Raw genomic sequence first — 25,691 nt, 5'->3', positions numbered from 1 at the left:
AGATGGCGCTGGGGAAAAAAAGAATGCTCAAAATTTTAAGAACGGAAGGAAACCCATTATCCAATCAAAATTCCCCTACATGATGACAACAACAACAAAGAGGGAATGATAGCCTACCGATCAGGAAAACCCCGATCATCCTTCTTCAAAAGGCATACACAAAACGTGAACTGGATTCAAAGAACTTTAGAAATATTTAATCCTGCCAGTTCCACTGCATTAAATTGATGAATCCAACATTGTTCTTTACGCCACAAAATCTTTGCACAAGTAAAGTTCTGTTTTAATGAGAGCCAATGTTACTAACTGCATGAACTTAATCCATGCTACGTGCTTAACATACTGTACATTTGGCTTCCTTTGGCAAGATTTGATCGCTTTATTAATTGAAATAATAATTAAATATTAACTGCAAACTGATATACTGACAGTATGTTTTCTGAGTTAATATCTAAGGGGTATGGAAAAGCAGTAAGGGTTTCAGAACTCTCTTCCTTCTGATGTGAGAGGCTGGAGTAGAAATACATTTAAGTAAAGATTGATGAGTCCAGGAAGAAACTGAATGTTAAATATGACAGCTGAAAGGCAGCAAAGAGAATTTTAAGAAAGAAAGAAGAAATATGACTCTGGGTACACTGAAGTCATGATTTATTTCAGGCAGGGTTGCTTTCTCCGCTAGAGAAGAGACACCTCTAAATGAATCATCAATGCAGAATATTCTCCCTTTTGACTTTTGCGTTCCATCAGCTTGCAGAACATTTCTATTATTAGACCTGGGTTTCTGCTTCCATGACATTTCTAGGAATTGCATACTTGTTCTTGCAGAGGGGAAGAGGACATTCTACAGTGTCACAGGTTTTCCTGAAGTTCTAAAGCTAAATGCTGCTGCTGGTAGCTAGAGAACACTAACTTTTGACTTAAAATTCTAAGTGGGTCTGTTACTAACGTTCGCTAAATTTTTACCCTTAGCGCACCTTAGCAGCAAATATTAAAACATGTTAAGTGCAATGGGGGGGAGGGGGGATGCCAGCATGTCCTCTGCAATTACCACACTGAAAACTTCATTAGTGCATCCAAACCTGGTTGCAATTAGTGCAGAGGCACTTACTCCCAGATTCTGTACAAGTTGCCTAAATTTGGGTGCAGACCCCCAGATCCATGCACAACCTAATTAGTCAGTTAAGTGCTTTCATTGGCATTAACGAGCACTTAATCGGTAGTAAGTAGGAGTTATGCAGGGATCTGACCTACATCCTAAAACATGCATGTGCACATTCAAAAGGGGGCGGGGCATGGGTGGGACAAGGGCCTTTCCAGAATATCTGCATTTGTGTGCATAACTGCCATCGGTTGGGCCTAAGCACTTACACCAGCTTTCGGCAAGTGTAATTGCTCATGCCCACACCGAAAATAATGTTATTCTATAAACTGCACTTAAAGTTAGGCGTGGTTTATAGAATAGCGTGCCTAACTTTAGGCATGGCCATTTGTACCAACTGAAACATGGTGCTAATGTGATGCACCCACATTAGGCAAATATCCCCATTATTCTATAACAACATGCATTAACCTTAGGAATGCCCCTGTTCCATCCAAGACCCTCCCATTTCCGCGACACCTTTTTCAAATTATGCATAAAATCTAGGTGCAGTTCCCACACCTAAATTTGCACAAGTAAAGTTCTACTAAATTTAATTAGAGCCGACAATTACTTGTTAAAATGAATCTAGGACTCTAACTTCCTCTTTAGTGTGAAGAGTTTCAGTCTCTGGTAACCAGAGCTGATATTGTGATGTCATAAGGCCTCATTCCACCAATGACTAAGAGCCAACTTCATCAGTGATGTCACAATAACTTGATTGTCCTATACAAGCTCACTTTTATTACATATAGCAGTGATTTTGATTTCATTAATTAATGGAGAAAATTATCCATGTGGGCTACTGTTAAGACATCTAGCTTACCTAGGGTGGTGTGGTGGGGGCAGTCCACCCCGGGTGCCAGCAGCAAGGGGTGCGTGGAACAGGTACATGCTATCCCCTGCCCTGGAACAGGAAGTTGACATCTGAGGGGGTAGGAGACCAGCAGAGCCGACAGCATATGCCTGACCATGCACCCCCTTGCTTGGAGGAGGGGGATGTGTGCTGCCCGGGGGTGCACGCGCTCCACCCAGGAGGGGTGTGCTCCATGTTGGGTGCCATATAAATTAGGTACACCACTGGTTAAGAGGTGTTATTTTACTGTTAACCCCAGTTATTAGTAACTAGATCTCATTGCAGAAAATGGGACCTATTCTAAAATAGTACATTAGTGTTAAAATAACTCATCTTAACAGTAGTCCATGTTGATAACTTCCCCCCTCAAGCCACTAACTGGATAACTTATGACAGCAAAAAAGCATAGTGGCAGTGAACATCCAGATTTTTTTTTTTTATCATTGGAGCTGGTGTTTAAAAACAATGCTGATTGTGGCAGCTGAACATCATGCAACTAATTTTCCCATGTAAATGGGCATAGATATGTAAGTGGCAGTGTTAGAAAAGCCACTGTGTACACATGTATAGTCACATCATTCACAAATTTCAAAGGGGTATTTTCTGGGAGTGGTGTGAGCGGACTTTAAAATATAAGTGCTCTTCCTATATTTACACGCCCTCTGAATCACACATAAGTATGAGGTAATTGCTTGTTGGACCCGAGTTTCAAGGAGGTATTTGTGCTTATTTCTGTGGCATTAGAAACACCCCCCAAAAAGCCAACAGAATTGAGATTTAATAATCTGGCTTCTTTATTGTACATAAGTACATAAGTATTGCTACACTGGGACAGACCAAAGGTCCATCAAGCCCAGCATTCTGTCTCCAACAGTGGCCAATCCAGGTCACAAATACCTGGCAAGATCCCCAAAAAGTTCAATACATTTTATGCTTCTTATCCCAGAAATATGAAGTGGATTTTCCTCAAGTCAATTTAATAATGGTCTATGGACTTTTCCTTTAGGAAGCCGTCCAAACATTTTTTAAACCCCGCTAAGCTAACCGCCTTTACCACATTCTCTGGCAACGAATTCCAGAGTTTAATTGGTTCCTCTTCTATGTGTAGTTTTCCAAAAACTGTACTTTTTTACGTAAGAATCATTGCTTATACATGTGGCACCTCCAGCGAATCCACCCTTTACTTGCATTTAATTTTACTACAAATAAAACTATTCTAATTGTATGTGCAGGCAACAGGACCACCGAGAGACACCGCCCCCCCCCCCCACTAGGACTGCCCCCCACATTCGGGCCACCTCCCTCACCCGCCCCCTTACCTTCCTGTGTCTGACTGCTCCTCCATCGGTCTGTCGTCTCCTGCTCCTGTGTGCTGGACCCGGATGACTGCATTAATGTGATAACCCGGGTTACCTGGGTTATCGTGTTAATACAACCATCCGGGTCCTTCTGGCACACAGGAGCAGGAGAGAGATATACCCGGAAGCAGGCAGGCAGGAAGAAGTTTACGGGTACCGGGCCTTCCTTGGAGACTAGGCCTAGGGAATTTTGCCCATCTCAGTGGCCCTGGAGAGCAAATACACATGAACTTTTGCACATCCTTATATGCATCTTACAAGGGCTCTACAGCCAACCTTGAGAAGCTGTGAATGTCTCAACTTGGACACCTGACCTAAATGTCCTAGGAAAATGGGGCTTCATAAGTTGAATCCACATTACACCATTCAAAACAATTTTATTTGGTTTTAGTGAACAAAGATCATCTAAAGAACAAGACACAGTTATAGCATACAAAGAAAACACATACTGGAAACATCCTAAACATCCTCCCCCTTCCCACTCTTCCACTTGTCAGACCCATCTGACCCAAAATACGCAGTAGTCAAAAGACAAGAGGTCTTGTTTCCTAGAATCTCGCATTCTTTTCTGGATAGAAGTATAGGGGGGGCATTTTTGACATGACATCTAAATCCGATTTTGGACATTTTGCGAGATGAAAATGGTAACGGAATTCAAAAATGTGTGCGATAAACACAAAGGAATCCTGTATAGAAACAAGATTAGCAATGATTAGATGGCAACATCAATAATTGGGAAGCAAAGCCAGTACTGCATAGCAGGGGCGTATCTGGAATCCGGCGGTAGGGGGGGCCAGAGCCAGAGAGGGGGGGCACATTTTTGCCTCCCTTCCCCCCCTCCGCCTCTCTCCACCCCCTCCCCGCCGTCAACCCTCCCCCGCTGCTTACTTTTACTGGCGGGGGGCCCCAACCCCCGCCAGCCGAGGTCCGACCCGCAGTCTTCATATTTCATCTTCCTCCGTGGCCATGCTGCAAGGAAGTAACGCTGCAGTGCTGCTTCGTTGAATCCAGTTTGGAATCTGACATCACAGCATGTTGTACGCCCCCCGCCAGCAAAAGTAAGCAGCGGGGGAGGGTTGACGGCGGGGAGGGGGGCCAGGGCAAAATCTGCGGGGGCCCAGGCCCCTGTGGCCCCACGCAAATACGCCCCTGCTGCATAGACATCTACAGTCTGTGCCCCGATTGTGGATGGACAAATTTGGATGAGCTAGTGTGGGGCATTGATGACAAAACATTACAATTTGGAAAACAAGGCCAGTGCCAGGCAGATTTGTATGGTCTGTGCCCTGAAAATGACAAAGACAAATTAAGATCAAGTATACATATGTAGTAATCACATCATATCTTATGCTATGAGTTTATCTTGTTGGGCAGACTGGATGAACCGTACAGGTCTTTATCTGCCATCATCTATTGTGTTACTATCCAGCTTATTTTCGAACAAGAAGTGCGGCCATCTTCCGACACAAATCGGGAGATGGCCGGCCTTCTCCTAAAGCCAGCCAAATCGGTATAATCGAAAGCCGATTTTGGCCAGCTTCAACTGCTTTCCGTCGCAGGGCTGACCAAAGTTCGAGGGGGCCTGTCGGCAGTGTACCGAAGGCGGGTTAAGAGATGGCCGGCTGATAATGGAAAAAAGAAGGCCGGCCCTGACGAGCATTTGGCCGACTTTACTTGGTCCCTTTTTGTTCACGACCAAGCCTCGAAAAGGCGCCCGAGCTGACCAGATGACCACCGGAGGGAATCGGGGATCACCTCCCCTTACTCCCCCAGTGGTCACCAAACCCCTCCCACCCCCCACCCCCAAAAAAATAATAAACCTTTTTTTGCCAGCCTCTATGCCAGCCTCAAATGTCATACCCAGCTCCATGACAGCAGTATGCAGGTCCCTGGAGCAGTTTTTAATAGGTGCAGTGCACTTCGGGCAGGCGGACCCAAGCCCATCCCCCCCCTACCTGTTACACTTGTGGTGGTAAATGGGAGCCCTCCAAAACCCACCCGAAACCCACATGTAGGTGCCCCCCCCCCCCGTTACCCTTTAAGGGCTATGGTAGTGTTGTACAGTTGTAGGTAGTGGGTTTGGGAGGGGGGTTGGGGCGCTCAGCACCCAAGGTAAGGGAGCTATGCACCTGGGATCAATTTGTGAACTCCACTGCAGTGCCCCCTAGGGTGCCCGATTGGTGTCCTGGCATGTGAGGGGGGCCAGTGTACTACAAATGCTGGCTCCTCCCACGACCAAATGGCTTGGATTTGGCCAGGTTTGAGATGGCCGGCATTAGTTTCCATTATCAGCGAAAACCAATGCCGGCCATCTCTAAGGGCGGCCTAAATGTTGAGATTTGGCCGGCCCCCGACAGTATTATCGAAATGAAAGATGGCCAGCCATCTTGTTTCGATAATACAGTCGGGTACGCCGCTTGACGGAGCCGTCATTAGAGGTGGCCAACCTTATAGATGGCCAGCCCCGTTCAATTATGCCCCCCCATGCCATTTTTGAGACATTTTTCTCTCTTGAAAATGAGCTGCATATTGTTGTAAGAAGCATTCTTAGAAGCCCTAGACAATACATTTGCTTTATTTAAAACACACTCCAAATTAGCTATCATATCAGAAAGTTCTAGCTGCTTCAGCTTATACATAATTACATCTATAAACATAATCTTACATAATTCAGTTCAAGCATAATTGTAATTAATTGCTAAATTCAATTCAAGCAGCATCACAAACTGCAAATTAGATGAAATCTAATAAGTCATAAATACATTCATACAACTTCTCATTGAGTTCTAAAAGCAATAAATCCAATCATCTTTACACATTTAAATTACTTAACGATAATCATTAAAATGATCACATTTCATGCCTTTTCTCATAATTGCATCTTGCATAGTTTCACCTATGTTATCAGATTTGAAACAAATAATTCTTTCCATCAAAGAATGCAACCGATAAGGTAGGATCTATTCATTTACTTATTTTGGAACAGTTAATTGCAAATAGTGTGTTAGGTGGGGAACAGAAAACATAACATATACAGTATATATATATATTGTGTATCTATATCTACATCTACTATAATAAAACTCACCCTCAACGTTCTGAGGACACTGACGTCAGTGAAGCCAAGTCACTGACAACAGTTCCTTCAGGTTCGAAGGTTCGTGGTGGTGAAGCCACCAGGCCCCGCCCTCGCGTCAAACGTCATGACATCGAGGGCGGAGCAAACATTGAGGATGAGTTTTATTATCTCCGCGTAACCTAACCGCCCCTGCCGCCCAACTGAGCAGAAAACCGCCGCCCCGACACTGCCGCCCTCCCGAAACTACCGCCCAGTTGAGGACAATACCACCGCCCCAACATTGCCGCCCTCCCGAACCTGCCGCCCAGCTGACCCGAATATCGCCGACCTGCTCTCCCACACTAACAACAACAAAAAAAAGAGAACAGACAGCTGACGTCTCTGCAGCCGCTCCTCCTCTCCCCTTACGTCGCTGCCCCTGGAGACAGTGTTGCCAGGTGGGCGGTTTTACCGCCCAATTGGGCGGTTTTCCGCGACCCGCCGCGGGAAATTTTTGCCCGCGGCAGGTTGCGGTTTTTTGGGCTTCTTTTTTTTCTTTTGGGCGGTTTTCAGGCAGGTTTTTTGGCCGCAGGGGGCGGGGTTAGTGACGTTTTGGGCGGGGTTAGTGACGTTCTGGGCAGGGCCGATGACAGGGGAGGCGGGGCCGATGACGAGAGAGGCGGGGCCGGTGACGGGGGAGGCGGGGCCGATGACGGCGGGGGTGGGGTTGATGACGGCGGGGGCGGGGGTGATGACACGGGGGTGGGGGTGTCAGGGGCGGGGTTTGAGTTTGGGCGGGTTTTGGGCTGGATTTAGGCTGGTTTGGGTGGGAAAAAAATTTTCCACCTGGCAACCCTGCCTGGAGAAGACCCCGGAGGAGCGCAGTGACATCAGAGGGGAGAGGAGCAGCAGCTGCAGAGGTGCGTTTTACTTTTAACAACTTTTTCAAAAATGTTTCTTTATGTTCCGGCTGCTGCTCCTGAACAGGAGAAGCAGCAGCAGCCACAGAGTTAGCATTTGCGGGTGCCCAGGGGGTTCATGTAGGTGGGGGGGAGGGGCTTCGTTATGCACCCGGGGGGGAGTGGGTCGGGTGATATCGCCGGGGGGGGGGGGGGGCTTGCAAATCGCGTGCCCACACCAAAAACATGCAACAAAACCTCTTTTAACCCCCTGACTTCACTACTATAGCCTACTCTGAAGCCAGCCTGCCATTGCTGCTAAATACGAAGATTCATTGGTACAGGCAACCCGCATCGACTCTATCGAAGGTAAACTATGCAGGGGGGGGGGAGGGCAGGGGAGGGGGGACCCTAAGAACACAGAGGGGGGAAGGGGGTCCTCAAACCACAGAGAGAGGGGGGTCCTCAGAGCACAGAGAGCGGGGGTCCTCACACCACAGACAGGGGGGGGAGAGGGGTCCTCAGATCACAGCGTAGGGGGTTCTCAGACCTGAGAGGGGGAGAGTGAAGGACACTCACTGTCTCACACACACACTCGCACACACTCATTCTCACATAAACACACACTCTCTCACAGACACACTTGCACCCACTCTCACTGTCTCACACACACACACTTGCACATTCACTCTCTCTCACGCACACAGTCACTGTCACAGACACTCTCTCAAACATACACACTCTGCCAAAAACCTTGCTAGCGCCCGTTTCATTTCAGCAAGAAATGGGCCTTTTTTTTTTACTAGTATCTATATAAATAAATAAATAAATATAAATCAAAACAAGAAATAAAACCAAATAATAAATAATCATGAAGGATTATTTTCAAATGCATTTGACTGGGAAAGCTATGGTTTGCATGCAGAAATACCTGTCAGCCCGATATTCTGGGAAAATTACATGTATGTATCCTATATACATGTAAGTTAACCCACTGTTTTAGTATGCCAGAAATGTATTTGTCCCAAAGAACAAATGTTAATATAATACATGATTTTCTATGATAATTTTCATATGCACATGCCTTCATTTTGAAATCTAGCAGAGTCTGCAAATGTAAAAGTATGCACATATGTTTTACCCATGCACACAATTATAAGGTTACTCCCAAAATGGACATAACCAGTTCATAGTATGGGACAACATGGACAGCCACGAGGAAATGGTTTCCTTTGTAATAAACCGTGTACACCGCAGCAAGATCAAGGCAAGTTTAATTTTCAGTAGCTTCATCATACATGGGTTAAATTTACATGGATCTATACCAGTGTTTCCCAAGTCAGTCCTGGAGTATAGAAACACAGAAACATGACGGCAGATAAAGGCCATATGACACATCCAGTCTACCCATCCTCTGTACCCCTAATTCTTCCTGTTCCTAAGCGATCCCACATGCTTATCCCATGCTTTTTAAATTCTGGAACAGTTCTCGACTCCACCACCTCCACCGGGAGGCTATCCCTCACCTCCACCACCCTTTCTGTGAAATAATACTTCCTTAGGTTACTCCTAAGCCTATTCCCTCTTAATTTTGTCATATGTCCCCTCATTTCAGAGCTCTCCTTCATTTGAAAAAGGCCCTTTTCCTGTACATAAATGCCCTTGAGATAGTTAAACGTTTCTATCATGTCTCCTCTCTCCCTCCTCTCTTCCAGCTTATACATGTTGAGGTTCTTAAGCCTGTCCGTATAATTTTTGCATTCAAGACCGCTTACTAATTTCGTAGCCGCCCTCTGGACCGACTCCATCCTGTTTATATCTTTCCACAGGTGCGGTCTCCAGAACTGCAAGCAGTACTCCAAATGAGGCCTCACCAGAGACTTTAACAATGGCACTATCATCTCCTTTTTCTCCTGGTCATGCCTCTCTTTATGCACCCAAGCATCCTTCTGGCTTTGGCCGTCACTTTTTCTACCTGTTTGAAAGCTTTAAGGTCGTCAGACACAATCCCCCCCCCCCCCCCCGAAGTCTCGCTCTTCCTTTGCACACTGAAGCACCACACCCCCTATACTGTACTGTTCCCTCGGAGTTTTGTGACCCAAGTGCATGACCCTGCATTTTTGGGGATTAAACCTTAGTTGTCAAATATCAGTCCATTCCTCCAGCTTCGCTAGGTCCTTCCTCATGTCATTCACACCCTCCAGGGTTTCCACCCTGTCGCAGAGTTTAGTATCATCCGCAAAGAGACAAACCTTATCAGACAGCCCCTCCGCAATATTGCTCACAAAGACGTTAAAAATACCTGGCCCTAGGACCGATCCCCTTGCCAGTCAGGTTTTCAGGTCTATTACCTGTTAATAGACACTTTTGATCATTTATCAAAAATTGGCAGAGCCTTTGAGGCCCTTTAACAAAGGCACGGCAGACTCTACGTGCATGCAGCGCACATCAAAATGAGACTACCACCAGGCTAGCACGTCCCGTGGTGGTAATTTCACATTTGGTGCATGCCCATAATGCCGGGACAAAAATCGGCAGTTGGCACGTTCTGACCGGTCACCATGTGTGTAGCGCTTGAGCTCTTACAGGTCAATGGGTGGCAGTAAGGTGTCAAGCTGAAAATGAACGTGCGCTGGTTTCAAATTTAGCGCACGTCCACTTTCTGTGTCCTTAAAAAAGGTCCTTTTTCATGGATATGGTAAAAAATGGCCCAGCTCGCGCCCAAAAAATGCACTCGCATTACCGCAGGCCACATTTTACTATGGTTTAGTAAAAGGACCCATTTGCATTTGTTATTTATTTTGGCAATCAAAATGGTCTCTAACGTTGATATATTTAACTGGCAGAAAAGTGGGCACAAAACCAGGAGTCCCAGAGACTGGATCACAGTAAAGCTAAAACCAAATTTTATTAATTAGTATATTTGACTCGACACAACCGTTGTGTTTCGGCCAAAAGGCCTGCATCAGGAGTCTACAAATAAAAACAGTAAAAATAGACATTTAACATAACATAAAAATGAATTGATATATAAATCTAAATAAGACATGTATATAAAACAACATAAAAACATTATAATAATATGTAGAATATTAATAAAAATGCAAATACAAATGCAAAATATATATCAAATGATCAGAACAACAGCAAAATCATAATAATAATACATGCGTAACAATTAAGAATGTTGATATGTATGAGAGAATAAATAAAACGAATAAAATAAAACAAAACAAAATGAAAAATGTGTCAGTGGGGAAATAATTCTTAAAACATTATGCAACAGTATAAAACAGAAGGAAAAGTAGAAAAAAAAGGAAAAAACACGCTTTGTGGATTCTCTATTGGATATATTTAACATTCCATAATGCCATTAATTCACAGAGGATATGCCGCTCACTACGATCTTTAAAGGAGGGTCACAGTCTGCTCCTATAAGGTATAACTTCAGATTATAAACATAGAACAACACATTTCATCCCAGATTTCTAAGGAAAATAAATATAAATTAAAAGGAAACAGTGAAATAGATGCATGCTGTAATCCAAAAGGAACTGGAAGAGGTTCAGCAACAAAGCCATCAATAATTGCAAGCAGGTGCCTGTCACTGAAAATGATTTAAAACATCCAATGACCTTTCCACCTAAAGATAGCAGATGGATAATTAAGACTGAGTGATCCAGTGTATCAAACACTGATGGAAGGTCGAGTAAAATCAATAGATTATTATTATCCTTATGCAGTTCCAAATGAAGATTATCGCTGAAGTCTGTCAAAGTAATTTCAGTACCATGATCAGATTCTAAACCCAGCTGAAAAGAATCATAATAATTAACATTATTCATAAAAACCCAGCATTTGAGACATCGTTGCCTTTTCAATTAGCATAAATAAGGACCATTACCTACAGGGGTATAGTTTTTATCTTCCTGTGCATTCACTGTTGTCTTGAACGTTACTGGTATGAACATATTATTTAAAAGGTTCACTGTAGTATTATGGTGCTTTTTTATAGAAGGGTTACTAAGGTTTTAGATGTGCATAAACTGGTATTTAGATGCTACTATTCTATAATGACATCATGGCGCTCAGCATGCGGCATCGGCACACCTAAAAGGAGGCACCAAGTTAGAGAATTGCTCCATTATTTTGCTGTTTCATAACATATACACACTGCCCAATATTTAGCGCTATTAAACTGGCCAGGAACGACTCCTGGCCGGTTAAGTACAGCTTAACTGACTATCTGCAAATATTCAGTGGGTGATAGCCACTACTGCAACCTACTCTTCACTGGCCTCCCACTTAACCATCTATCCCCCCTTCAATCCGTTCAGAACTCTGCTGCACGTCTTAAATTCCGCCTGAACCGATATACTCATATCACCCCTCTCCTCAGGTCACTTCACTGGCTTCCGATCAAATACCGCATACAGTTCAAGCTTCTCCTTCTTACCTACAAATGCACTCAGTCTGCAGCCCCTCATTACCTCTCTACCCTCATTTCCCCTTACGTTCCCGCCCGAAACCTCCGCTCACAGGACAAATACCTCCTCTCAGTACCCTTCTCCACCACCGCCAACTCCAGGCTCCGCCCTTTCTGCCTCACCTCACCCTATGCTTGGAATAAACTTCCTGAGCCCTTACGCCAAGCCCCCTCCCTACCCATCTTCAAATCCTTCCTCAAAGCCCACCTCTTCAATGTTGCTTTCGGCACCTAACCTTTATACCTTCCAGGAAATCTAGACTGCCCCAATTTGACTGCCCCTATTTGACTGACTGTACATCTGTCCTTTAGATTGTAAGCTCTTTGAGCAGGGACTGTCCTTCTATGTTAAATTGTACAGTGCTGCGTAACCCTAGTAGCGCTTTAGAAATGTTAAATAGTAGTAGTAGTAGTAGTATCTCTCGCTGAATATTCCTGGTCATAAGTACATAAGTACATAAGCACCGCCATACTGGGAAAAGACCAAGGATCCATCAAGCCCAGCATCCTGTCTCCGACAGTGGCCAATCCAGACTTCAAGAACCCGGCAACGCCCCTCCCCACCCCCCCCACAAAAAGAAATTTAATAATGTTTAATGGACTTTTCCCTCAGGAACCTGTCCAAACCCCCTTTAAATTCCGTAAGGTCAGTTGCTGTCACTACATTTTCCGGCAACGAGTTCCAGAGTCTAACTACACGCTGAGTAAAGAAAAACTTTCTCCTATTTGTTTTAAATCTACCATATTCTAGCTTCATCTTGTGTCCCTTGGTTCTATTATTGTTTGAAAGTGTAAACAAACGCTTCACATCTGTCAGCGCTAAATCCGGCTATATCATGTGATATAGCTGGTTATCCATGAATATTTGCACTTTGCCAGCTAAGTTTGGCGGCTAAATCGGGCTGCTGAAGTAGCATGCCTATCTTTGGCCGGTTCAAACTTAACCGGCCAGCACTGAATACGAACTTGGACGGATATGTTTGACTTGGCCAAAAATAAACTGGATATTCAATGCTGGTCACCAGAAATGGTGCAGCGTTGAATATCTGGGCTCAGCGCCTACCAGGGAGGCTAACTCCCGCAGTCTGAATATCGGCCCCACAGTGACGGGGAAATACAGGACCCCAAACATTGGGGCCTTTTTACACAGGCACGTAGGTGCCTACATGCATCCAATGCACGTCAATTTGGAACTACCGCCTGGCTACCACAAGCCCTGGGTGATAAGTCTATTTTTTTACATGTGTCCAATATGTGCATCCGAAAATGACATCATTCAGAAAATGACCATCGAGATCCATTTTAGTAAAATGGCATTTAGTGAAGGAGAAGTTGCAATTAAATTTTTGCAACACATCATACATGTTAGACCTAATTGACTTACCTGCACGAAACATCAAAAGTTCATCATATATCTTCTTAAACCTCCACTACCCCAATTGCAGAAGACTCAAATACAAATCACTACATGCATCTACCTTCACATACCTCTGCACAAAATCATGGAAATAAACTACCAAATGCTATAAAAACAACGCATGACTTGACAACCTTCCGGAAGTTATTGAAGACGCACCTGTTCGAAGAGACTTACAATAAAAATCCTCTTTAATGACTTGATTCCATTCTATATCTAAACCAACTAATACTGATCCCTTCTAAGTTGATTATGTTAATCACATTATCACTATTGGTCATTATATCTTACCTGTTTTATTTTGTGTTATGTAAATAATTCTACTGACCTATCTACCTAATTTCTTACACAGTAATATGTTAAATTAGACCATACCTCTTACTCTGTTTATGATTATACCTTTTGCAACATAGTGTAAGCCACATTGAGCCTGCAAATAGGTGGGAAAATGTGGGGTACAAATGCAGCAAATAAATAAATAAATAAATAAGGCATATGACAAAGAATTTGCTAAGAGTTTCCTAATAAAGATTGGACTAATGTATTTTGAAAGGTCTTACTAAATGTATAAACAATTGCAAAGTATTTTGGAATTCTGTAAGGTGTCCCATTTTTCCAGACACTCTGTATAGTAGTTATATATCAGTACATAAATGTCAGTGCCACTGAATATCAGCTCCGACCATCGCAGAACTTGCCAGTGGTAGGTCAGCAACATGGCGGTCAAAGGGCAGCGTTGGGGAGAAGCTGAGAGTTATGTAGGCCCAATTGATATCCATTGCTTCCAAGTATTCAAGTTGAATTAAGATTTGATATACTGCCAACTGGTAAATATCATCATAGCATTGTACATTATAAAAAATATAATCAAAACAGAAATTGCAAATCATAATTGTCTACGAGAGAGGGATTATAATAAAATTATAAATTAAAAGAAAGGAACTGACTTTAAGTTTACTCCATGCCTAAGTTAGTTAATTACATTCATAAGATTTCTTCAAGTACTAGCTTTTCAATCTTAACTTGAATTTTTGATATGAAGATTCAAGTCATGTCAAGTGGCAGGGAGTTCCAGAGAGTGGGCCCTAATACACTAAATACTGAACAGCGAATAGACTCAAAACAAAGCTGACGATAAGAGGGTACTGTTAATTAGTGTTGTTGAGAAGAACACAAAGATAATGTAGGTTAATATGGAATTAGGCTATGTAACACAAATAGAGAAAGCCTGATGCCAGTGCCTGAATAACTTAGGGGTCCTTTTACTAAGTTGTGATAACAAATGGCCTTAGTTTGCCCTTATATTTTCTAGATGGTAAGGGCTCCCGTGTTATCCATGTGCTAACCAGTTAGCATGTGCTAATGTGGATGCACTAACTGGTTAGAACAGGAACACCCACTCTCCGCTCCTGACACCCCAAAAACAAATGTGCAATGTATTAGCAGGTCACATGTTAGGCTTTTTTTAATAAACTCTGAGGTGCGTATTAGCGCCTAACGCAGTTTAATAAAAATGACCCCTTAGCATACAGAACCACACACAAAACAGCCTTAACTTTGCTTGGTTAGCTATATGGGTATGGCATTGAATATAAACCATACCCAAATACCTTCTAGGCCTAACTTATGACTGATATATTCAGGGCTTTATGTCCAGATATGGCCCAGCACCAAGTATATTGGTCTAAGGGGCCCTTTTACTAAGCCACGTAGGCGCCTATGCGCACCCAACGTGCGCCAAATTGGAATTACCGCCCGGTTACCGCATGGCCCTCGTGGTAATTTCAGTTTTGGCGTGCGTTTGCTACGAACAGCTTAAAATATTTTTAAATTTCTGACGTGTGTAGGCCATTACCGCCCGGTTACCGCATGAGTCAATGGCTGGCAGTAAGGTCTCAGACCCAAAATAGATGCATGGCAATTTTCATTTTGTCGCACGTCCATTTTTGGCAAAAATTTTTAAAAGGCATTTTTTTGTAGGTGCGCTGAAAAATCATTCTGCGCGTGCCCAAAACACGCGTCTACACTACCGCAGGCCATTTTTCAGTGCGCCTTAGTAAAAGGACCCCTAAAATGAGTTAGTGGCAGTCAGTGTTAAAAGAAACACTAACTGCCTAACCAGAATATTCTTAAGGGAGAAGTTATCAATGTGGACTACAGTTGGGTCATTTACCATAAGTCAGGTTAATTTATCACAGGGTCTCATTGGATAAAATGGGACCCTGTGCTACAATAACAGTAGCACACGTTGATAACTTCCTCCCTTAGTCCTTAACTACTTTACATAACCCTATGAACAATTATATTGCATTTTGTACGTTTCTATTTCTTACCTAGTTTAGTAGAAATGGAGACAGATTTCATGAGTTTCCCTGGAGGCTCATTTTCCTAAATTCTTGTATAGCAGAATTTCCCAATATGTTGCCTGGAAAAAAATCTTTATCATCTCTAATTTCTCAAAGGCAAAGGTACTTTTGCACATTTCTAACAAATAACATACACCATGAGAGTTTAGAAGGTAATTAGAAAGAAAGTGAGAGCCAAAATACAGTCAACATATATCAGAAGGACTGAAAGTCATTGGAGTATGTCTACTAAAGGACACTAGGACATAGGCTTAGTACATACTAACATAGGACTTTCCTACACGCTAAGTCCATTTCCAGTGCGTCCAGCGAATAGAGCATTTTCAGGTATTTCTGTTTCAGGTCATGCACTGATGTTTCCATTAGTGCATGACCTGGAAAAAACTGATGCAGGAGCACTTACTACTTCCAATTTAGGAATCATTAAAGGCTCCCACATTATGGAGTGGAGGAGTGGCCTAATAGCGTAGCGGACTTTGATCCTGGCAACTTGGGTTCAATTCCCACCAGGGGCGTAGCTACGTAGGGCCACGGGGGCATGGGCCCCCGTAGTTTTGGCCCTGACCCCCCCGCCGCTAATCCTCCCCCGCCGTCACCGTCAGGTACCTTTGCTGCTGGGGATCCCCAACCCCCGCCAGCCGAAGTCCTCTTCTCCGGCGAGGCTGCGTTGCTGATCTGCAAGGCTTCTCTTTCTGTGAGTCTGACGTCCTGCACATTGGGGACCCCCACCAGCAAAGGTACCTGACGGTGACGGCAGCAGCGGGGGAGGGTTGGTGGCGGGGGGAAGGGGGGGTTGAAAGGGTTGGCGCCAAGGGGAGTCAAAGGTGGTGGTGGCGACGGTGGCGGCAGGGGGTAAAAAATGGCGGGGGGTTGGCAGCGCCGTAGGGGGCTAAAATGTGCCCCCTTACCTCGGGCTCTGGACCCCCCTCCCGCCGAAGTCTGGCTACGCCCCTGATTCCCACTGTGGCTCCTTGTGACCTTGGGCAAGTCACTTAACCCTTCATTGCCCCAGGTACAAAAATTTAGATTGTGAGCCCTCTAGGGACACAGAAAGTACGTGGATATAATGTGTACAGCGCTGCGTACATCTGGAACGCCCACAAAACACTCATTTCCATACCCATAACCACGCCCCTTTTTGCCTGTGCGCGTTAGAATTTAGGTGCAGTACATTACAGAATGTGCTTAGCAATGTTCGCATGTAAATTCTAATTTTTGACAATTAGTGCTTGTTATTGCTTAGCTTGTTAAAACAGTTAACCTACGTGCATAATTATAAAATACGCCTGGATGTACGCACAAAATCGCATGTAAATCTAGGCATGCTATATAGAATCCATGGAGAGTGTGGATGGATTATAAAGTATAAGAAACGTTTTCTTCTAATATTTCTCTTCAGAATGCCTTAACTATCGTACACCATTTATAAATCCACCATTGCTTCAATTTAAGGGCCTCTTCTCAAGCCGAACGGCAATGCCGATGGAGCTCGTTCAAAGCGAATGGGCTTTGTCAACATTACAGCACCGGGAGCCACTAGTGAAGCTTGATAAAAGAGGCCCTAAATCAGAAACAACACTGTTCATTGGAGTCTAATAATGTCACTAGGTCTGACGGAATAAGCATGCATTGACCACAGCATGACTTGACAGTTGCTGTGCGAGGGTAAAATATTGGGCTGCCGCAAATGCTTTCATATTTAAATGCTCTTATATTTAAGTGTATTGTATATCTTTGCTAGTGTGTTGATCATTGCTGTGTTCACTGTCACCATCAAATACCCTTGAAGAAGCTTCAGCGAAACATGGTTCCATGGCAGGGGAGTAACGTGAAAAACCATATTGGAGTATTTCTACTTATGTGGGAAGATTTCAGCACAGATTAATTATTGTTTTCTTGCAAATGCTGTGAATTAGTGAAGCTGCTTATGTAGCCCAAAGACTGCATGTAACAAAGATATATGACTGTTTGACTGACATTCGCATCGGAAGACTTTTTTTGTATGGAAATAAGGGAAATATTTTTGCATTCAAATAAAATTTAAATCGTTCTTGCACATGAATAAGAAAAACTGTTTGCATACGAATGTCTTCAAGTTATTGCTTTTTAAACATTTAAATGCTATGATTATAAAAGCAAATGAGTCTACTACTTTTTCACAACAGAAGTGATGCTAAATAAATCTCATATGTGAGAACTTAAAAACACAATTTTTATAAAATTCTTTGTAATATAGGGACCCTTTTACTAAGCTGTGGTAGGCTCTATGTGCACGTAGAATGCGCCAGTATGAGACAATCGCCAGGCCAGCATGCCGTCCTGGCAGTAATTTCAGATTTAGCACACGCCCATAATGCCTGGATGAATTATTTATTTATTTATTTCCTCCTACATGCACCAGTTCCGGCTCCTTATAAAAGAAAGAGTAGCCTTCAAAATATGTACATTAATTCACGGGATAATCTACGGTGAGGTACCAAAATATACGCTTGAGTTGGTTGACTTAGAGGGGCATAATTGAACGAAAACGCCTATCTCCATGGGCGTTTATCTCCAAGAACGGGTCCGTGAAGGGGCGGACCGAACCGTATTTTGGGAAAAAATAGACGCCCATGTTTTATTCAACAATGTGTGAGCTGGGCGTTTTTGTTTTTCAGCGATAACGGAAAATGAAAGCGCCCAGCTCAAAAACGAATAAATCCAAGGCATTTGTTCGTGGGAGGGGCCAGGATTCGTAGTGCACTGGTCCCCCTCACATGCCAGGACACCAACCGGGCACCCTAGGGGGCACTTTTACAAAAACAAACAAAAAGGTAAAAGAGCTCCCAGGTGCATAGTACCCTTCCCTTGTGTGTTGAGCCCCCCAAATCCCCCTCAAAACCCACTGCCCACAAGTCTACACCATTACTATAGCCCTAAGGGGTGAAGGGGGGCACCTACATGTGGGTACAGTGGGTTTGGGGGGGTTGGACGACTAAGCATTAAGCAGCACAATTGTAACAGGTAGGGGGGGATGGGCCTGGGTCCACCTGCCTGAAGTCCACTGCACCCCCTAACAACTCCTCCAGTGACCTGCATACTGCTGTCAGGGAGCTGGGTATGACATTTGAGGGTGAAAATAAAAAGTTGAGAAACTTCATTTTTTGTGGTGGGAGGGGGGTTAGTGACCACTGGGGGAGTCAGGGGAGGTCATCCCCGATTCCCTCCAGTGGTCATCTGGTCATTTAGGGCACTTTTTGGGGCCTTATTCGTGAAAAAACAGGGTCCAGGAAAAGTGTCCTAAATTCTAGCTAAAAACGCATACTTTTTTCCCATTATCGGTGAAATGCGCCCATCTCTGTTTGGCAGATAACCATGCCCCAGTTCCGCCTTCACCACACCTCTGACACGCCCCCATCAACTTTGTCCGCATCCGCGACGGATTGCAGTTGAAAACGTCCAAAAATCGGCTTTCGATTATACCGCTTTATTCGTTTTTGTGAGATAAACGTCCATCTCCCGATTTAGGTCGGAACTTGGGCGTTTTTCTCATTCGATTATAAGCAGGTTAACCACCCAGAAACAGATCCAGTACCTCACGATCATATTTGAACTTACACTACCCAGACTGTAATGGCCTAAAATATAAATCAATTTACGCCTCAAACTTCACTTACATTGGCACTCAACTGTGGAATGCATTACCCAAATCAGTGAAATCTACCCAGAACTGCCTAAACTTTAGGAAATCATTGAAATCAGTACTGTTTAAGAAGGCTTATGCCCCAGGTTCAACATAATCAGAATTATCCCTTACTATTATATGATCCAATGGACACTAATTACACGTTACTATTTTCTTTATTTATTTGTGATTATTAACTCTATCTTATTCTTAATACCAATTGCTGTTCAATTATTATTTCTATCTTGCTCTTAATTGCAAAATTATACTTCTTTGCATTGTAACTTTATTACAATATTATTGTAAGCCACTTTGAGCCTGCAATCAGTGGGAAAATGTGGGATACAAATGTGATAAATAAATAAATAAAATAAAAATAATTGGTACTTGCTGCATGCCAAACGGTCACCGTGCATGTAACACGTGAGCCTTTACCACTAGATCAATGGGTGGAGTTAAGGGCTCAGGCCGGTTTTGAGCACGCTCTGGTTTCATTTTTACCACAGGCCCTTTTCCTGTCCCATTTTAAAAAAAAAAACAACATTTTTTGTAGATGTGGTAAAAACTGGCCCAGCGCGCACCCAATACACGTGCCTACACTACCGCAGGCCACTTTTTACCACGGCTTAGTAAAAGGATCCCATAGAGATTTATTTTCGTTGATATTTCCTAGGTTATTTCAAATGGATTAACATCCTTAGGGCCTCTTCTATCAAACAAAGTGAACGGGCTTTGTCTGCATTACCGCACCAGGGACCGCTAGCATGGCTTGATTAAAGAGGCCCTTAAACGCGGTACATGATAAGAATGAGTTTGGAAGAAAATTATTACTTTAAAAAGTATGCAAACATCGAGGGACCCTTTTACTAAACCGCTAGAATCTGGCCTTAGCGCGTTTTAACGTGGGACTTTCCACTGCACTAAACCTAGCTTCAGTGTGGCAGTTTTTGAGACTTATTTGGCTTTATTTTTTTTTTACAGATCCCGTGCTTATTTTTCCATTAGCACCTGGGACCTGTAAAAGATTAATGCAGGAGAACTTACCCCCAGATGCTATGTAAATCAGTGGCATACCAAAGGGGGGGGGGGGGGGCGGTCCGCCCCGGGTGCACGCTGCTGGGGGGGTGTCGCGTGCCAGTCGGCTCCGCTGGTTCTCTGCTCTCTCTGCCCCGGAACAGGTTACTTCCTGTTCCTGGGCAGAGGGAGCAGGGAGGCAGCGGAGCCGACAGGCGCGCGGCTGTTCCCAGCAGCCAAGAAGGCACCCGGGGGGGGGTGTTGATGTGCCGAGGGGGTGTTGATGCCGGGGCGTGGGTCGTGCTGCACCCTGGGGGGATGGACGCCGCTGCACCCTGGGGGGGGGGGGGTGCGCAGTGGCGATCCGCCCCGGGTGGCAGCCGACCTAGGATCGCCACTGATGTAGATCATCCAGAGTTGGGCACACAGGGTAAATGCTGTTTGCAAATTAATGAGTTAACGAGATGCCAACAATCAATTATTGACATTAATTGGAAGTAGTTTGGATTTGTGCATTCTGTATGACATGCCCCAATTGTTGGTGACCTGTCCATGACCCACCAACTTCGCAAGGGAAGTCAATAGAAGTAACGTGATTTTCATGCCCCAGCTTTCCTTGCACCCTGTTCGGCCACACCACCCGCACATAGCTTGCTACGGCCCTGGATCATTCATTAAAATGCTCTTTAGTGCACGTTACTCTGGTTGCAATTAACATGGATGCACTCAGTGCTTCCTATTTAGGAAGTGCTAAGTCTACCCGAGCTGACTGCACAATTGTAAGCACATGGTAAGTGTTGTGTGCCAGGGGTGGACTGATGGTGGTCGAGGCCCCTGGACCGAAAAGGTCATTGGAGCCCCCCAGCCACTGCCTCCTTCCCGCACACTACAGCCCCTCCCCCCGCTGCTGCAATTGCTGCCCCCTCCCACACACACTACAGTTCTCTGAGCCAAAGTGGGTCCTGGTGGTCTAGTGGCCTCTTTTGGGGCAGAAAAGAACTCCACTCTTTCCTGCCTGCTGTTGCTACTGTGCCTGGTGCCACTGTGTTTTTAAAATGGCTGCTAAGACTCACGGGTCTCTGCAGTCTCGTGAGTTTGCCGCAGGAAGGCTCGGCAGCCATTTTTAAAACATGGCGGCACCAGGCAGGCAGAGTAGTGGCAGCAGGCATGAAAGAGTGGGATTCTCTCCTGTCCCTGCAGAGGCCACTAGACTACCAGGGCCCTTCAAGATTGGACTGCCGGGGAGGGCTGTAGTGTGCAGCGGCGTCAGGCAACCATGCGGAGCCTCTGGGCCCCCTAGAGCCTCTGGATCCTCAGGCACTGCCTGGCTGCCCAAATGGTCAATCCGCCCCTGTTGTGTGTTAACTGCAGTATGCTCTCCATGCTCATTCCCCACCCATGCTGAACCTAATTATTGCCACCAACACAAAATGCACTTGACATGCGGATCAGCACATACAAATTGTAAAAATAATACAAAAGCTGTTACCACATTTGTGAAATATTAGTTTACATGTGAAAATTAGTGCATTAGCTACCTAGCACACTTTAATAAAAGGGCCCCAATGACATATAGACTAAAGATATGTCATAGAGATCTACCCCTGAATACGGGGAAAGAACTCTGTGATCCCAAGTAACAGGAGTCATAAAGAGCTGGCACAACAACAAGTGGCTGGAGATTGAATAGAGAAGATGAAGTAGGCAGTGCTGTAGGACATCCCGCCGAACTGAAGCGTCCTGGAACAGCCAGGGATACCTAAAGGAAACAACACTCTGACAGACTTTAGCCAGGGAGGGCATCTGGACTGGTCTGGTATGATTAAAGGAAAGAAAATTATCAGGTAAGAACATAATTTTTCCTTCCTTGTCATCTACACCAGACCAGTCCAGATCAACCACCCCAACCTATTTACTGATATTTCTTTACTGTATTTGTCACTGTAACAGTACTCCAACACTCCAACATTGTATTGTTGCAAAAGAGATTGTAGTAGATCGGGTATCTTTAAATAACAATAAAAATCAGACAAAAGATTGCCAATTAATACTGTCAAGTACTAAGCATGATGTACTTAGGAACAACAAACATAGTTTGAAATGTCTATATGCGAATGCCAGGAGCCTAAGAAATAAGATGGGGGAGTTGGAATATATTGCACTAAATGAAAAATTAGATATAATAGGCATCTCTGAGACCTGGTGGAAGGAGGATAACCAGTGGGACACTGTCATACCGGGGTACAAATTATATCGTAGTGATAGGGTGAATCGGATTGGTGGAGGGGTAGCATTGTATATTAACGAGAGCCTTGAATCAAATAGATTGAAAATTCTGCAGGAAACAAAACACTCCTTGGAATCACTGTGGATTGAAATTCCATGTGCAAAGGGGAAAAGGATAGTGATAGGAGTGTACTACCGTCCGCCTGGCCAGGACGAACAGACGGATGCGGAAATGTTAAAGGAAATCAGGGACGCAAACAAACTGGGCACCACAATAATAATGGGGGATTTCAATTACCCGCATATAGACTGGGTTAATGTAACATCTGTAAACGCAAGGGACATAAGATTTCTTGATGAAATCAAGGACAGCTTCATGGAACAGCTAGTTCAGGAGCCGACAAGAGAAGGAAAAATACTAGACTTAGTCCTTAGTGGTGCTCATGATCTAGTGCAGGGGGTAACGATACGAGGGCCGCTTGATAACAGTGATCATAATATGATCGGTTTTGATATTGGCATTGAAGGAAGTGAAACTAGGAAATCAAGCACGCTAGCGTTTAACTATAGAAAAGGTGATTACGACAAAATGAGAAAAATGGTGAAAAAAAGACTGAAAGGAGCAGCTCGCAGAGTAAAAAACTTGCATCAGGCGTGGATGCTGTTTAAAAACACCATCCTGGAGGTTCAGGACAAATATATTCCACGTATTAGAAAAAAGGGAAAAAAGACTAAACGTCAGCCGGCGTGGCTAAACAGTAAGATAAAGGAAATCATTAGAGCCAAAAAACAATCCTTCAGAAAGTGGAGAAGAGAACCAACTGAAAGTAACAGGATAGATCATAAGGAATGCCAAGCCAAATGCAAAGCGGAGATAAGGAGGGCAAAAAAGGACTTTGAGAAGAAATTAGCGTTGGAAGCAAAAATACACAGTAAAATTATTTTTAGATACATTAAAAGCAGGAAACCGGCCAAAGAGTCGGTTGGGCCGCTGGACGAAAATGGTGTTAAAGGGGCAATCAAGGAGGACAAAGCCGTAGCGGAGAAATTAAATGAATTCTTTGCTTCGGTCTTCACCGAGGAGGATTTGGGGGGGACACCGGTGCCGGAAAGAATATTTGAAGCGGGGGAGTCGGAGAAACTAAACAAATTCTCTGTAACCTTGGAGGATGTAATGGGTCAGTTCAGCAAGCTGAAGAGTAGTAAATCACCGGGACCTGATGGTATTCATCCCAGAGTATTAATAGAACTAAAAAATGAACTTGCGGAGCTACTGTTAGAAATATGCAATCTGTCCCTAAAATCGAGTGTAGTACCGGAAGACTGGAGGGTAGCCAATGTTACTCCGATTTTTAAGAAGGGTTCCAGAGGAGATCCGGGAAATTATAGACCGGTGAGTCTGACGTCGGTGCCGGGCAAGATGGTGGAGGCTATTATTAAGAATAAAATTGCAGAGCATATACAAAAACATGGACTGATGAGACAAAGTCAGCACGGATTTAGTGAAGGGAAGTCTTGCCTCACCAATCTAATGCATTTTTTTGAGGGGGTAAGCAAACATGTGGACAATGGGGAGCCGGTTGATATTGTATATCTGGATTTTCAGAAGGCGTTTGACAAAGTGCCGCACGAAAGACTCCTGAAGAAATTGCAGAGTCATGGAATCGGAGGTAGGGTATTATTATGGATTAAGAACTGGTTGAAAGATAGGAAGCAGAGAGTAGGATTGCGTGGCCAGTATTCTCAGTGGAGGAGGGTAGTTAGTGGGGTCCCGCAGGGGTCTGTGCTGGGTCCGTTGCTTTTTAATGTATTTATAAATGACCTAGAGATGGGAATAACTAGTGAGGTAATTAAATTCGCCGATGACACAAAATTATTCAGGGTCGTCAAGTCGCAGGAGGAATGTGAACGATTACAGGAGGACCTTGCGAGACTGGGAGAATGGGCGTGCAAGTGGCAGATGAAGTTCAATGTTGACAAGTGCAAAGTGATGCATGTGGGTAAGAGGAACCCGAATTATAGCTACATCTTGCAAGGTTCCGCGTTATGAGTTACGGATCAAGAAAGGGATCTGGGTGTCGTCGTCGATGATACGCTGAAACCTTCTGCTCAGTGTGCTGCTGCGGCTAGGAAAGCGAATAGAATGTTGAGTGTTATTAGGAAGGGTATGGAGTCCAGGTGTGCGGATGTTATAATGCCGTTGTATCGCTCCATGGTGCGACCGCACCTGGAGTATTGTGTTCAGTACTGGTCTCCGTATCTCAAAAAAGATATAGTAGAATTGGAAAAGGTACAGCGAAGGGCGACGAAAATGATAGTGGGGATGGGACAACTTTCCTATGAAGAGAGGCTGAGAAGGCTAGGGCTTTTCAGCTTGGAGAAGAGACGGCTGAGGGGAGATATGATAGAAGTGTATAAAATAATGAGTGGAATGGATCGGGTGGATGTGAAGCGACTGTTCACGCTATCCAAAAATACTAGGACTAGAGGGCATGAGTTGAAGCTACAGTGTGGTAAATTTAAAACGAATCGGAGAAAATTTTTCTTCACCCAACGTGTAATTAGACTCTGGAATTCGTTGCCGGAGAACGTGGTACGGGCGGTTAGCTTGACGGAGTTTAAAAAGGGGTTAGATAGATTCCTAAAGGACAAGTCCATAGACCGCTATTAAATGGACTTGGAAAAATTCCTCATTTTTAGGTATAACTTGTCTGGAATGTTTTTACGTTTGGGGAGCGTGCCAGGTGCCCTTGACCTGGATTGGCCACTGTCGGTGACAGGATGCTGGGCTAGATGGACCTTTGGTCTTTCCCAGTATGGCACTACTTATGTACTTATGTACTGTAACAGTACTCCAACACTGTATTTGTTCACACCGGAGTCTGTAACCACCTCTCCGGAACTATGTAAGCCACTTTGAGCCTACTAATAAGTGGGAAAAGGTGGGATACAAATGTAACAAATAAAGAAAATAAAGACCCTATTTCATAAAGAAAAATGGAAACAATCAGTTTCGAAAGATGGATGAAACAAACAAACATATGCGCACTGCACCTAATTTTCAAGGTAAACAAAGTTTTTCCTTGAAAATTGATAGTCAAAAAGTATTCACATATTTCTGCACCCACATTTTCTGTGGGTAAAATTTCGATGGAACTTAATATGCCTGGGTTTGAAAATGCAGTCTATGTTCCTTTTTTTTTTCCTGA

This window comes from Microcaecilia unicolor, chromosome 10 (assembly GCF_901765095.1).
Source record: "Microcaecilia unicolor chromosome 10, aMicUni1.1, whole genome shotgun sequence".
Lineage (NCBI taxonomy): Eukaryota > Metazoa > Chordata > Amphibia > Gymnophiona > Siphonopidae > Microcaecilia > Microcaecilia unicolor.
Note: the sequence above shows the minus strand (reverse complement) of the source record.